Below are 12,081 nucleotides of genomic sequence, written 5' to 3' on the forward strand. Positions count from 1 at the left end.
TTTGTGCATTTCTTTGATTACCTAAAAACTTCTAAAGAGCGAGCAATTGTCTACAGTAAACGCTTGATATCTGGAAGCATCTCAATGATTGCCCGGTCAGATCATATACCATTTCCTCCCCAACCAGATCAAGTGGAAATCTCCAACAGTGGTGGTAATATGAAGTGTTCCTTTAATACAAGTTTCTTTGGTGCAGTTATCGGCGAGTTGAAGCCTACCCTACGCCAGAGGAGTCTTAACCTTGTAGATAACATTCATTCGTCACAAAATAACCTGTATTGCCACACTACATAAATAACTTCATGCGTCATGGAAAAATCAAGCATACATTGCATATAACATGCATATCATGTTTTTTCTTTGCGACTGATATATTTCCCGACAGAGTATTTCAATCAACCCCGAGCAGAAAAACCTATAAAAGTCTACATGTCATCCCATATTCCCAATACAAACACTTTTCTCACATTACAACTGTTCTCAATGGGTAATTTTTTTTTGATATTTTGGTATTTAATCCTCTTCTACCTTGAATACTTGAAAAGATCGTAATTCGCGCATTCAAGTTTAAGATGATTAAATATGGGTAGTTGTCATACCCTAAAATTTGACCTCCCCTTTTCACTTTTCAATTAACCTTTGGCATGAGATTCATCTGCACTCATTCATGCCTCACACATGTGCATCATTCATTCATGTTAGCACTTTCTAATAATCATCATAGATTCAAAGTTTATGGTTATTTATACCTAACAAGAGTTAGGGTTTGCTTGAGGATCAAGCCCTAAAGATTATGGTGATACTTGTCATTTAGAATCAGTAAGATGAAACCCTAATTACTTGTGTTTGGGACTTTGGTTCATGGATTTTACATCTTGGTATTCATCTATGCACAAAACCCTAATATTTGACTTTGGTACTCATGGAACATGTGGTTGACTTTATGAGTTTGTGTTTGATCACCAAACCCTAATATTGAGGCCATTTGTTGGAGATTTGATTGTAGGACCTCATGTTTTATTTGAGGACCTTGATTAGATAATTGGTATCATGAAACTCTAATCATAGATACTTGGCATTTGTGGTCCATCTTGGTTTGACTATTGGTCTTGTGATGGATTGAAACCCTAATTCATTGGAGGTTGGTTCTTGATCATTATGTCATGCATTATCAATCATCAAGTTTGCTTTATTCTTAGGAATCATTCATCAAGTTGACCATTTGATCTACATGTCTACATGATTGGTGATTCACCTAATCCAAAGCCTTGTTAAAGCTTTCATCCATGTCATGTGCATTCTATATTTGTTATTAAAGACCATTGATCCTAGGTCTACAGTGCATTCAAGTCCATGAATCCATGCTTCATAGGTTCATTGGTCCATGGTCTCATATAGTCTATTAATTTCATTGTTTCATAGTGCATTATAGTCCATTGCCATCATGGTTCATTATGCGTACTTAGTCCATTAACCTATGATTCGAGTTGCATTCATAGCCCATAAATCTTTGATTCAAGGTGCATTGTCCTAGTCCATTGGTCCATGTACATTCATAGTTCTTTATCCATTAGGTCATTCATGATTCATTTCAAGATTGATTGTTTGTTTGTTAAAACCATTTCTATTGAAAATAAGGTCCATTCATTCATACATTTGTCAATTTACACTGTCCATACAAAAGAAGATAAAAACAGTACAATTTTTACGAAAGTTAACTTTTGGTCAACTGTTGACTTTTTGATCAACTAGTTGACCAAAGTCAACTAACCTGATTTTTACATGACCAAACCCTAATGCTCATTGTATATTCATTCGTGCATCTTTCCATGTGATTCCATGTTTAATTCTTCAAGAGCAAGAAAACCTCACTTTTGCACCAAGTATTGTTTCTTGCCATGCCTTGAATGATCATTTGTCAAGCCTTGCTTTTGCCTTGCCTTGAGGTCATGTTCAATTTCTAAGCAACCCTGCATCAAACATCCATAAGCAACCATGTTAACCAAAGCAAACAAGACATTCAACATATCATGGCCTTGACATATAAAAATTCAAGCATAGCTAGTAGCTGCAACCATCGTTCCATTTCATAACACATCAACAAATAAGTAGAGTTGGACATTTGGTTCACATCATAATAACACATAACTAATAGCCAACAATTATACAAGGCAAATGTCAAAGTAAGGTTGCAACATTCACCAGTCCAAAACAGGCCAAGCAACATGTTCATCCAAACAGGTATTAAAACATAAAACCTAGTAATGCAAAATTCACATGGGCAGGTAACAAATTCATGCATCAACTATGAAATTCAAATAGAAAGTGGATTAGAAAACAGGTCACCATCTGCAAGCCTGCAAGTTGCTAATCAGATTGAACCTAATAAAACATTGCATGTAAACATGCATGTCCTATCAACCATGACGTGCACCAATAGGTCATAACCAACAAAACCCGACAGTACCAAAGCAATTTTAAACCAAGACAAGTTCAACAGGTCACCTTGCAATTTCCAGATAAAAGCCCAACCTGCAACAACATGTCATCATCATCAACTTGCAACCTACATTAACCATAAATTAACATAACCCACACTAGTAAAACCAACATGCAAAACTTGCACTTTGCCCAAACAACATAACCTACAACATGTTCAGCGTGTCATCAACACACATTTCCACTTAACTTCAATACAAGCTACCTACAACAACCAGTCATAACAAACTGATTATCTAACTAACATTGATTGAATTTGAAACTTAACTAATAAAAAACATTTTAACTAACTACAAAATCAAGTTTAACAGAAAAATGATCCCTAACTGAAAATCGCGACTCTCAAGGATTAACAAAGTTTAAACTTCTAAAAAAACTTTCCACATTGAGAATTAACAAAGTTAGACCTGTTAAATCTCTCCCTCCTCTATAAATAGTTCATCACTCTGTAATTTTCATTCACCATTAATTGTTGCCGAGAAACTAAAACCTCTCATTCTCTTTCAACCTTAATTATTCCTCAATCTTACACCTCAACTATCTCTGTATCACACTTCTACAATCCACTATTTCATTCTCAGATTACGCACGAAGAAGAAGGAGAGGATTCAAAGTTAAGAAGAAGAATTGGAGTAGCAGGAGGAGGTATTAAAAAAAAAGATTTATACCTGAAGCTTGTTCATATATCTCTATTGGCTCCAATCTCAGACATTCATCTTCGACAGGTAACTTTGATCTTCTTCACCATTTGGCTTCATTATTGTTACCACCATGTAGCATAGGCGACGAGGAATCAAAACCATGACCTTAGGGACTTTGATTCCTTCATCTAATCATTTAATTTGTAATTTCGTGGTTAGGATTCATAGTTGTTTTTGTACGATTTGGAAAATGCATGAGGTTTCAGGTGAATTCAGTGTTGGATTTGGTTAGAGCTCGAAAATTAGATTGAAATAGTGTATATGGATATGGTGTTTGATGCTCCATCACCAGTGGTGAGCTCTGTCGCAATGGAGAATGAGAGATAGGAAGTGATTGAACTGAGCATGAGAAAATGTGAAAAATGTTTGTCACGTGCTCAATTGGAGTTGAGACTTCATATTTTCCCTCACAATCTGTGTTGGGCCCCTGTTCCCCCTTAGGGCCAGATTTCTTACTCTTTGCACCTGGTATTTCACCACACCTCTCTGATTTCACAAGTTGAATGGAATGGGCCTTGTTTTGGGCCATGCACCCTTGCTCAATGCACCCATTATTTTCAGCAAACCCCCATGTTTTTAATTCTTTCGTTTTTGTTATTTTTAATTGCTTTCTTCATGATAATTTTTAGCATTTATATTTTAAATAGTAAAAAAATTGTCTTTAATGCATATTTTTCAAATTAATATAGTCTTAGTTTTTAGAATAAAATGATTATTGTTTTCTTGTTTTTTGGAATTAATTGGATATAATCATGATTAACATGTAGGATTAGAATTTTAATTCTTTTTAGGTTTAATTCATGTAGTTAATTGATAACCAATATACAATTAACATGTTCCCTTAGTTAGGTTAATTTTTGAAATAAAGATTAGCATGATTTGATTAGTTGGGGTTTTAGATCATCAATTAATTGTACATAAATCATAATTGACTTTCATTCCCATTGATTAAGTTGATCAAAGTTCACTTTGGTCAACCAAATCCTTTGATCTATGATAATTCCCTCAACCTATTCAAGTGATCAAAAGACTCTTGATCACTTGATAAGGCAAGTCCCTTATATTGAGGTTGCATTAGATATCAAAACATCAACTCAAGATCAATACTTCAGACTTCAAGTCAGTACAAGTCATACACTGCAGACAGGCTGAACTACTATTCAAGCATGACAAAGGTGTATCAACACTTGTCAATAATGACTCAAGTTGTGTGCCATGAGCCTTAGGCAGTAGAGAAAGGACGAGAGGGAGCATTTTTATCCTCATTCTGAATATCTTTGGGTACGAGACGAATGACCTAGTTGCTCAGATTATTCACCTCTATTCATAGACTTTAGTACAATTCAACTCAAATGATTGTCAAGTCTCTTTCTTCACAAGCAACATTTCATCATAAGGAGCAACAAGGAAAGTCTTCTTCAACAGCTTTCCAGTTATAATGAGTATCACATGCCATGAGCCTTAAGTAGTAAAGAAGGGTGAGATGGATCATTCTTATCCTCATTCTAAATATCTTTGGGTACATGACAAATGACCCAGATTCTCACAGTATTTATCTTTACTATTATACTCTAGTATGGTTCAAGTCAAATGACTGCCAAGTCTTGTGCAACTTCATTCTCTTTTCTCATCAATGATATACTATTTCTTATGACCAAATATCATTCTCCTTTAAATTCCAGGAATACCTTTGGGTCAATAACTAATACCCACTTTTGAATAAAGAGCTCTTATTTGTCTTGTTAATCCTTGTTTTTTAGACAAACATCCCATTTGTTTTCTTGAAATTCCTAATGTTAGGCAAAACCCTTATTTTTTACCATATCATATATTGGTTCTGAAGCGCCGCGAAAAATACAGAGTCGCCACCGGATTTTAGTTATTCCAAAGGAAAGGGAAAACAGCGATAAAACCCCAAATGAGAGAAATGGTCTCGCAACCAAGAGCGGATTCGAAAGTCCGTTATGCAAGGGGAAGGTATTAGCACCCTCACATCCATGGTACTCCATGGGAACCACTTGCTCGTATCAAATGCGTATCGATGTTGTTTATCTGTAAGTTGCTTGCTATTGGGAATGAGATGAGAGAATAAGATGGGGAGAGAAAATAAGTTTTAAGTTAGTGTGCTCGCCAAGGATTTGGGTCCTTGTGCCTACATATCCCCATACGTGCAATAGGGAAGTCAGAGCTCCATAGTTTGGCTCACAAACGGAACATTTGTTTGGTTGTTTTTACTAAACAATATTGACGTCCACGTGATACTATTCACTTGCTTGTATACTTTGTCATAGGAACGGAAAGTATTTGCTTATTTACGGTAAAATGGATACGCTTGGTTCGCACTCTAGCAGTTAAACATTACTTGCTCGCACATGGAGGCTTAAGCATCGTTCACGGTAGAATAAAATTAATACGTTCTTATTGAAAAGTTTTGAGTAGAATGTATTAAGGCAAAAGATTATTTGATTTGTTGGGGTTGATTTTATGTACGGAGACAAGCATCATACCCTTGGCTAGATACAGTCAATGGCCCAATAACTCGGGAGTTGAGAAGACAATGTTATCCTAACCACTCTTTTCCATCCAAAAAATATTTGAATTATGAAAAGAGTTTGGCAAGTCTAATTATTGGAACTTAGAGGGTGACAAGTATTTGGCCCTTGACTAAGTACGTTCAACGATTAAAGTACTTGGGAATTAAGAGGACCATGAAGTCCTAACTACTCTTTTTCTCCCTCATAGCACCTAGATCTAACTTGTTTGAATCATTAGATGTTTTAATGGGGAAAGTCAAGTGTCGGGTCCTCAGGCTAGGTACGGCTGACAACCCAAATACTTGAATGTTGTGTATAAGCATGTACATCCCATTTGCATTCCAATTTATTATGAAAATGGTTTTTAAAAAGGAACTTGACATTGGATCAAGTGTTTGAATTTATTATGAGAATAATGTGTATGAAGAATTGAGGTGAGAGATAGAAAGAGTTTGAGAAGAGAATGGAGAAGAGATGTGAATAGATCATGAAGTGGATGAATAATACTTGATGTTGGATCAAGTATTCACGTTGTAATGATGTGAGTTTTATTTGGAAAACAACTTGACATTGAATCAAGTACCTTTTGCTTCTTTTGAAATGCTTTATTTATCATTTTGTATTTTATCTTTTTCGATTAACATGTATGGTGAGCTAACTAGAAAGCAATAAATGTAAACTATTACATTACTATGGGTGGGGGAACATTTGACCCATAATGGGGGGATGGAACCACAAAATACAACATAAGGGAATGAAAATAAAATACAAGGTACAAACTATTAAACCATGTACCATGCATAAAGCATACAAGTGGCATGGTACTTCAAACAATACAAGGTTATTGAATGAGAGTGAAATGGTTAGGAGCATGGCTAGCTAGGAGTGAGCTTGAATCTCCAAGTTGTAACACCTCAAAATTTGCCCTCCTCTCTTGGGACTAGCTTAGCACATTGCATTTCATGTTTTAGGACATTAGGCATTGCATATTGCATATCATCTGATAATAAGAAGTCATCCTCCTAAGTCTTGCTCAGAAGATAGAGAGGTTAAAAGATTCAAGCCTGAGGGTCTCATAAATTGATCACTAATCATCTGAGGTTTGTGCTTCAATTAGGGTTTCTTGATTCCTCAAGGAGGATGAGTGTTATCTTATTTGCCAGAGTATATCACCATCATCATGGTTTTATCATCACCAAGAGGTTCATTGTGCTTGATCATGTTCCTTGGGATTAGGGTTTTGACCTCTGGTCAACCCTAATCAGTTGCATTCTACTAGTCAGGGTTTTGCAAGGAGATGAGGTCTTTATTGAGATGGAGATCATCTTATGGTTATTATGTGGAGCTTGTATAAGCCAGGGTTTCATTTTGGTGCTATTTCATCAAGGGGTTGAGGCTCAAAATCATCTGTGCATGATCAAGTCAATTGTAAGTCAACAGAAAGTCAACTGTGGATTTGGAGGTGGGAAGTGGTCAGAGATACCTCATTCATGTTCAAACAAGTTTCATTTGACATTTCAAACATCAACATTGAAGAATTTGAGGTCCAGTCAAAAATTTCCAAAAATAGCAAGTGACTTGTAATTTGAACTTTCCAAAAATGGAAAGATTTTGGACCAACTTAAACTCAACATTACATCATCAAGAAAGCTTCAAATGAAATTTTGTCCAACATGAAAGTTGAATATCTTTCTCTCCCATTTCCAAAAAGTCCAAAATCATGAATTTCTCATGTGTGGTTGAGGAGATATGGTCCAATCATGGCAAAGTGTGGTTCAAACTTCAAATGAGCATAACTTTCAAACCAAAACTCCAAATTGAGTGGTTCTTTTTGCACTTTGATCCTTGTAACATGTATTTTTCAAGCATACTATCACTTGGCATGAAATCTCATTGCATGATCATTGGTGCATTCATGAAGATTTTTGGGAAAAATTTCATAAACTCATTTTGGTTGAACATATGCATGCCAAACCAATTCAAAACCTTGCATGGACTCATTGTGAGAGATTTTAGGCCCAGAACATGCACTGTTCACGTGCATGGAGGTGCATGAAGTAGAAATTGCATTTTTGCCCTTACACCTTCAAAGTCATTAATCTCATTTGCATTTGCCCTAAACCTTTCTTAAACATGATTAGCATGGAGTATATATGCTTAATCATAACTGTTTTGAGCTTTGATTTCAGGTTGAACATCCAAGTTCCATAGTTGTTGATGCTTCATCATTTGAGCATTGATGTTTGCTTTTGAGTACTAACATTTGTGTGTTTTGTAGGTTGATGTTGACTCACTTGAGTTTGACTTTTGGCTTACACATTTTGTACATTGGGATTGTTGGTTGCTTATTGACTGTTGTTTGATTGTCTGAACTGTGTACTGATTAATTTAGATTTTTCAACAGGTACCTAAGTTGCTTTGAGTTCTTTTGAACTTGCTTTTGCTTGGATTGTGGTTTGCTTACCACCTAGGTATAACTCTCTGACTTCATGTAGTCTGGAAGACCTGTCCTGTTATGTGTGCAGGCACCTGTCTGAAGCCCTCCTTAAGAGGCAATGCTTGTGAATGTTTAAATTTGTGCCAAGCAGGTAAAGACCTCTTAGGAGGCAATTGGCAGATAAAAGAGATGTGTAATCCATCTCCTGCTACTCAGTGTGTCATTCACTTTGCTCACACACCTCGTGTTGATGCATGGTGGATAATAACCCAAGATCATGTTGTGTCAGTCACTTGTGGAGAAGAGTTCCTACATTCTGAACTCCCACACCTTCTATTTTGAGTCAAGCTCTCCCAGGCCAGAGATAAGAGCTGTGAGGTCTTACCCTCACTTCCCATTTCATCTGCTTCACCCTAACTCTCAATGTTAGGGTTAAGAGCTAACCACACCCCATTCCAGTTGGCTTGCTTTTGCAGCCTAGCCTTGTATGAGCCCAAATTGTATGCATATAATGTGTGTGCTTGCTTTATTGTGCTTGTATGTGCGACTGTGTTGTTTAGGATAGCTTGCTCCCTGTGCAAGTTAGATAGAAACCTCAACCTAGGGCCATTGTGGATTACATGATAACTATTAGGCTCGAGTCAGGCTCCCTTCTAGTTTGTCATTTCCCAGTCTCTGGTTAGGTTAGAAGCTTTTTCCCTGTTCAGGGGAACTACGTCGCCCTGATCCTCATACCAGATGAGGTACGTAGGCAGGAGATGAGCTGATCTCTCCGGGCGCCCTTTTTCTTTTGCAACCCCTTTGTGTGTGTTTGCTTGACAGCTAGCAGGCTCGAGTACCAGACTCCCTGTTAGCTTGTTTGTTCAACTTTTTTGTTGCTTTTGACGACTCAGCGTCCGGTTAACCACTTGTTCGTGTGGAGTCTGACGTAAGTCCAGCGATTGGCAGTCGGTTTCCTGTGTGTGTTTGTTTGTTTGGAGTCTGATGTAAGTCCAGCGATTGGCATTCAGTTTCCAGTTTGTGTTTGTGTGTTTGTTTTGACGTCTGTGCGTGTGTTTTGTTTCGGCATGCGTGAGCCGAACTACGGTAGCTCTGATTCTCATTCCAGATGAGATACGTAGGCATAGGATGCGACATCCTAGCGAGCCCGTTCCCCTCTTCTTCCATCTGTGTTTCCTTCCAGTGTGTGTGTGCAGTTTGTGAGCAGTGTTTAGCAACCTTTCTTCTGTTCTTTTGAGCGTGGATCCCGTCGAGTACGACGGATGCGTAGGGGTGCTAATACCTTCCCTTCGCATAACCGACTCCCGATCCCATCTCTCTCTGGTCGCGAGACCATGTCTTTTCCAGGTTTACTTCGAGCGTTTCCTTTCCCTCTTTTGGGATAAATAACACACGGTGGCAGCTCTATTTGTTTTGTTTTGCCCGCCGGTTGTTTTTCGCGGATGCGACAGCTGGCGACTCTGCTGGGGACACTGAAGTTGACCTCTTGCTGGTCCATCTTCCCTAAGTGAGTCACTCCTAGCGTTCTCTAGGATAGTTTAGGTTGCTTGTGTTGCTCTATTTATTGCACTTATGATTGTTATGTTGTGTATATATTTGCATAAATGTTTGCATGCATCATACTATCATTGTGCTGTCTTCTGTACAGGTTGGTTTCTCTGATTTGGGGTGGGTGTTCTGAGTGGGGCTAAAACCCAGGCCCGAGTATACACCTAGGATTAGCATGGTCTCATGTTGCCTTTCATGTTAGGTCAACATGTTTTGGGCGACGTGATATACCACAAGCCGAACGAGGTTCTTTTGAGGGAGCTCTTCCTTTGTGGAGTATCCACTTTGGTTGAGTCACTTCATCTGAGCTGTTGACTTCGGGGACCGTTCTTTCCCGGATCTTTGGTTTAGACGATCTTATGAGAGCTGCAACGGCACACCCGAAAGGGCAAACCCGTTGAGTATCTTTGCCCGATTGTCGAGACCATTATCCGCCTTAGGATGACCTGATTAGAATTCACCTGTGAGGGGAGGGTTTGATTCTTACAGATGCATGGTCTGATGGTGACTTTGATGGTGACTAATGGTTCAGTTATTGATCAGCGTCCTATTTATAAGTCGGATTTATGGATTTATTTCTGAAACGCCGGAGTTTTGTCCGTGGTATTCATCAGTGGGGATCCGTTTATTTCAGGATTCCCTGGGTTGATACAGATGATTTTGAGGCTATCAGTTCAGTGTCTTCTTTGTGGTGACAGTGGTGATGGTGATATATCCTCAGGTTCCGTTTATTTCGGAACCCTAAGTCGGATTTGTGGTTACATATTCCCTCAGATGGTTGTGATCAATTCAGAGGCCGTAACTCAGTGCAGTAGATGTTCAGATGACTCGGAGGATGGCACAGTGCATTGCATTCATACATCAACATCATTCACGTTTTGCATTTATCTGCATCTAACACATGTTTATCCATATGCAGGGGACATTCTTGATCGAGATCCTGGCTGAGAGATTTCTTTGTTCCAGACATGAGGACCGGTTTGAAAGACGACGTTGTCTACAACTTCTTCGACCCAGAGATTGGTGTGCTGAGAGATATGATAGCATTGATTACACCTGACCATGTGGGGTTGTTCCGTGAGACTTACAGTGGTATTCTGAAGTTAGTTTTCAGGCTCACAGACAGTGATATGAGCGCCATCCATACTTTTCTCCAGTTCTATGACCCGGGTTTGAGATGCTTCGTGTTCCCGGATTACCTATTGGGGCCTTTGATGGAGGACTATGCTAGTATCCTGGGTATTCAGAGCAGAGATCAGATTCCTTTCTATGTCACCAAGGGGGAACCTGATATTGTGGAGATTTCTCGTGCTCTTTATTTGAGCCCAGAGATGACTAAGGGGGGTTTAAAGGAGAAGGGAAAGTTGCCCGGTTTTCATCTGAGTTTCTTAGAGGCTAAAGCCAAGGAGCATGCTGTTGTGGGTAATTGGAGGGCCGTCTGTGCTTTGATTGTTGTGAGCATCTATGGGATCATCATGTTCCTTAATCTGAAGAACTCTGTGGACATTAATGCCATCCGGTTGTTTATACAGAGGAATCCTATTCCTACTCTGGTTGGGGATGTGTATTACTCGGTCCATAATCGGAACGAGAAGCGGCGTGGGGGATTGATCAGATGTTGTGCTCAGTTGTTGTACAAATGGTTCATGGGGTATTTGCCTTCCAGAGGTGCCTTTGCTTTTCTTGACCCTACTGTCAAGTGGTCAGTCAGGTTGATGGGTTTGCGAGCCAATGACATAGCTTGGACTCACAATGGTATGGCTGGACGGGATTTCATTTACAGTTGTGGGAGTCTTCCCAATGTGCCTCTTATGGGAGTTCAAGGTTGCATTAATTACAACTCGGTGCTTCTTAGGAGACAGATGGGGTTTGCTGTGGAGGGTCCTCCTCTTGGACGAGAGATTCAGGAGTCTTTCTACTTCCCAATTGAGGGTAATCAGACAAGGTTGAGGCAAGTGTCTGATGAGTGGCGTGACATCCAGAGAAAGGGCAAGGTTCCTTTTGGCAAGGTTAATAGCAGGTCTTTTCCTCCGTTTGATGATTGGCTTAGGAAGAGGATTGAGCTCACACATCTACCATTTCCTGGAGGTGATCCTTGGTGTCCAGTGATTGAGGGGCCACGTTCTTCTGTTAGCATGGAAGAGTTCCTTGAGATGAAGAAAGCCAGAGATCAGCTGCAGGCAGAAAATACTGAGTTGGAGATGAGTGTTGCTAGGATTCAGATGGCTAATCAAGAGATCAAAGGGAGAATAGAAGACCAGGATAAGAGGCATGCTCTTGTGGTGAAGCACTTTGAGATAGACACCACTTATTACCGCAAGGTCAGCCAAGCTTTGGAGTCATCCACGAAGGAGCATGACGT

General features: G+C 39.1%; 1 long non-coding RNA gene across 1 annotated transcript; it reads right to left on the reverse strand.

The window, feature by feature from the left end:
• Positions 1 to 1,633: 1,633 nt before the first annotated feature.
• On the reverse strand, positions 1,634 to 3,549 carry LOC127092671 (uncharacterized). Its single transcript, XR_007792255.1, has 3 exons — positions 3,168 to 3,549; positions 2,506 to 2,532; positions 1,634 to 1,970 (listed from the first exon to the last, which is right to left on the reverse strand). It is a non-coding gene; the product is annotated as an uncharacterized LOC127092671 (long non-coding RNA).
• Positions 3,550 to 12,081: the final 8,532 nt, after the last annotated feature.

The sequence above is a fragment of the Lathyrus oleraceus genome, chromosome 6, assembly GCF_024323335.1.
Source record: "Lathyrus oleraceus cultivar Zhongwan6 chromosome 6, CAAS_Psat_ZW6_1.0, whole genome shotgun sequence".
Classification (NCBI taxonomy): Eukaryota; Viridiplantae; Streptophyta; class Magnoliopsida; order Fabales; family Fabaceae; genus Lathyrus; species Lathyrus oleraceus.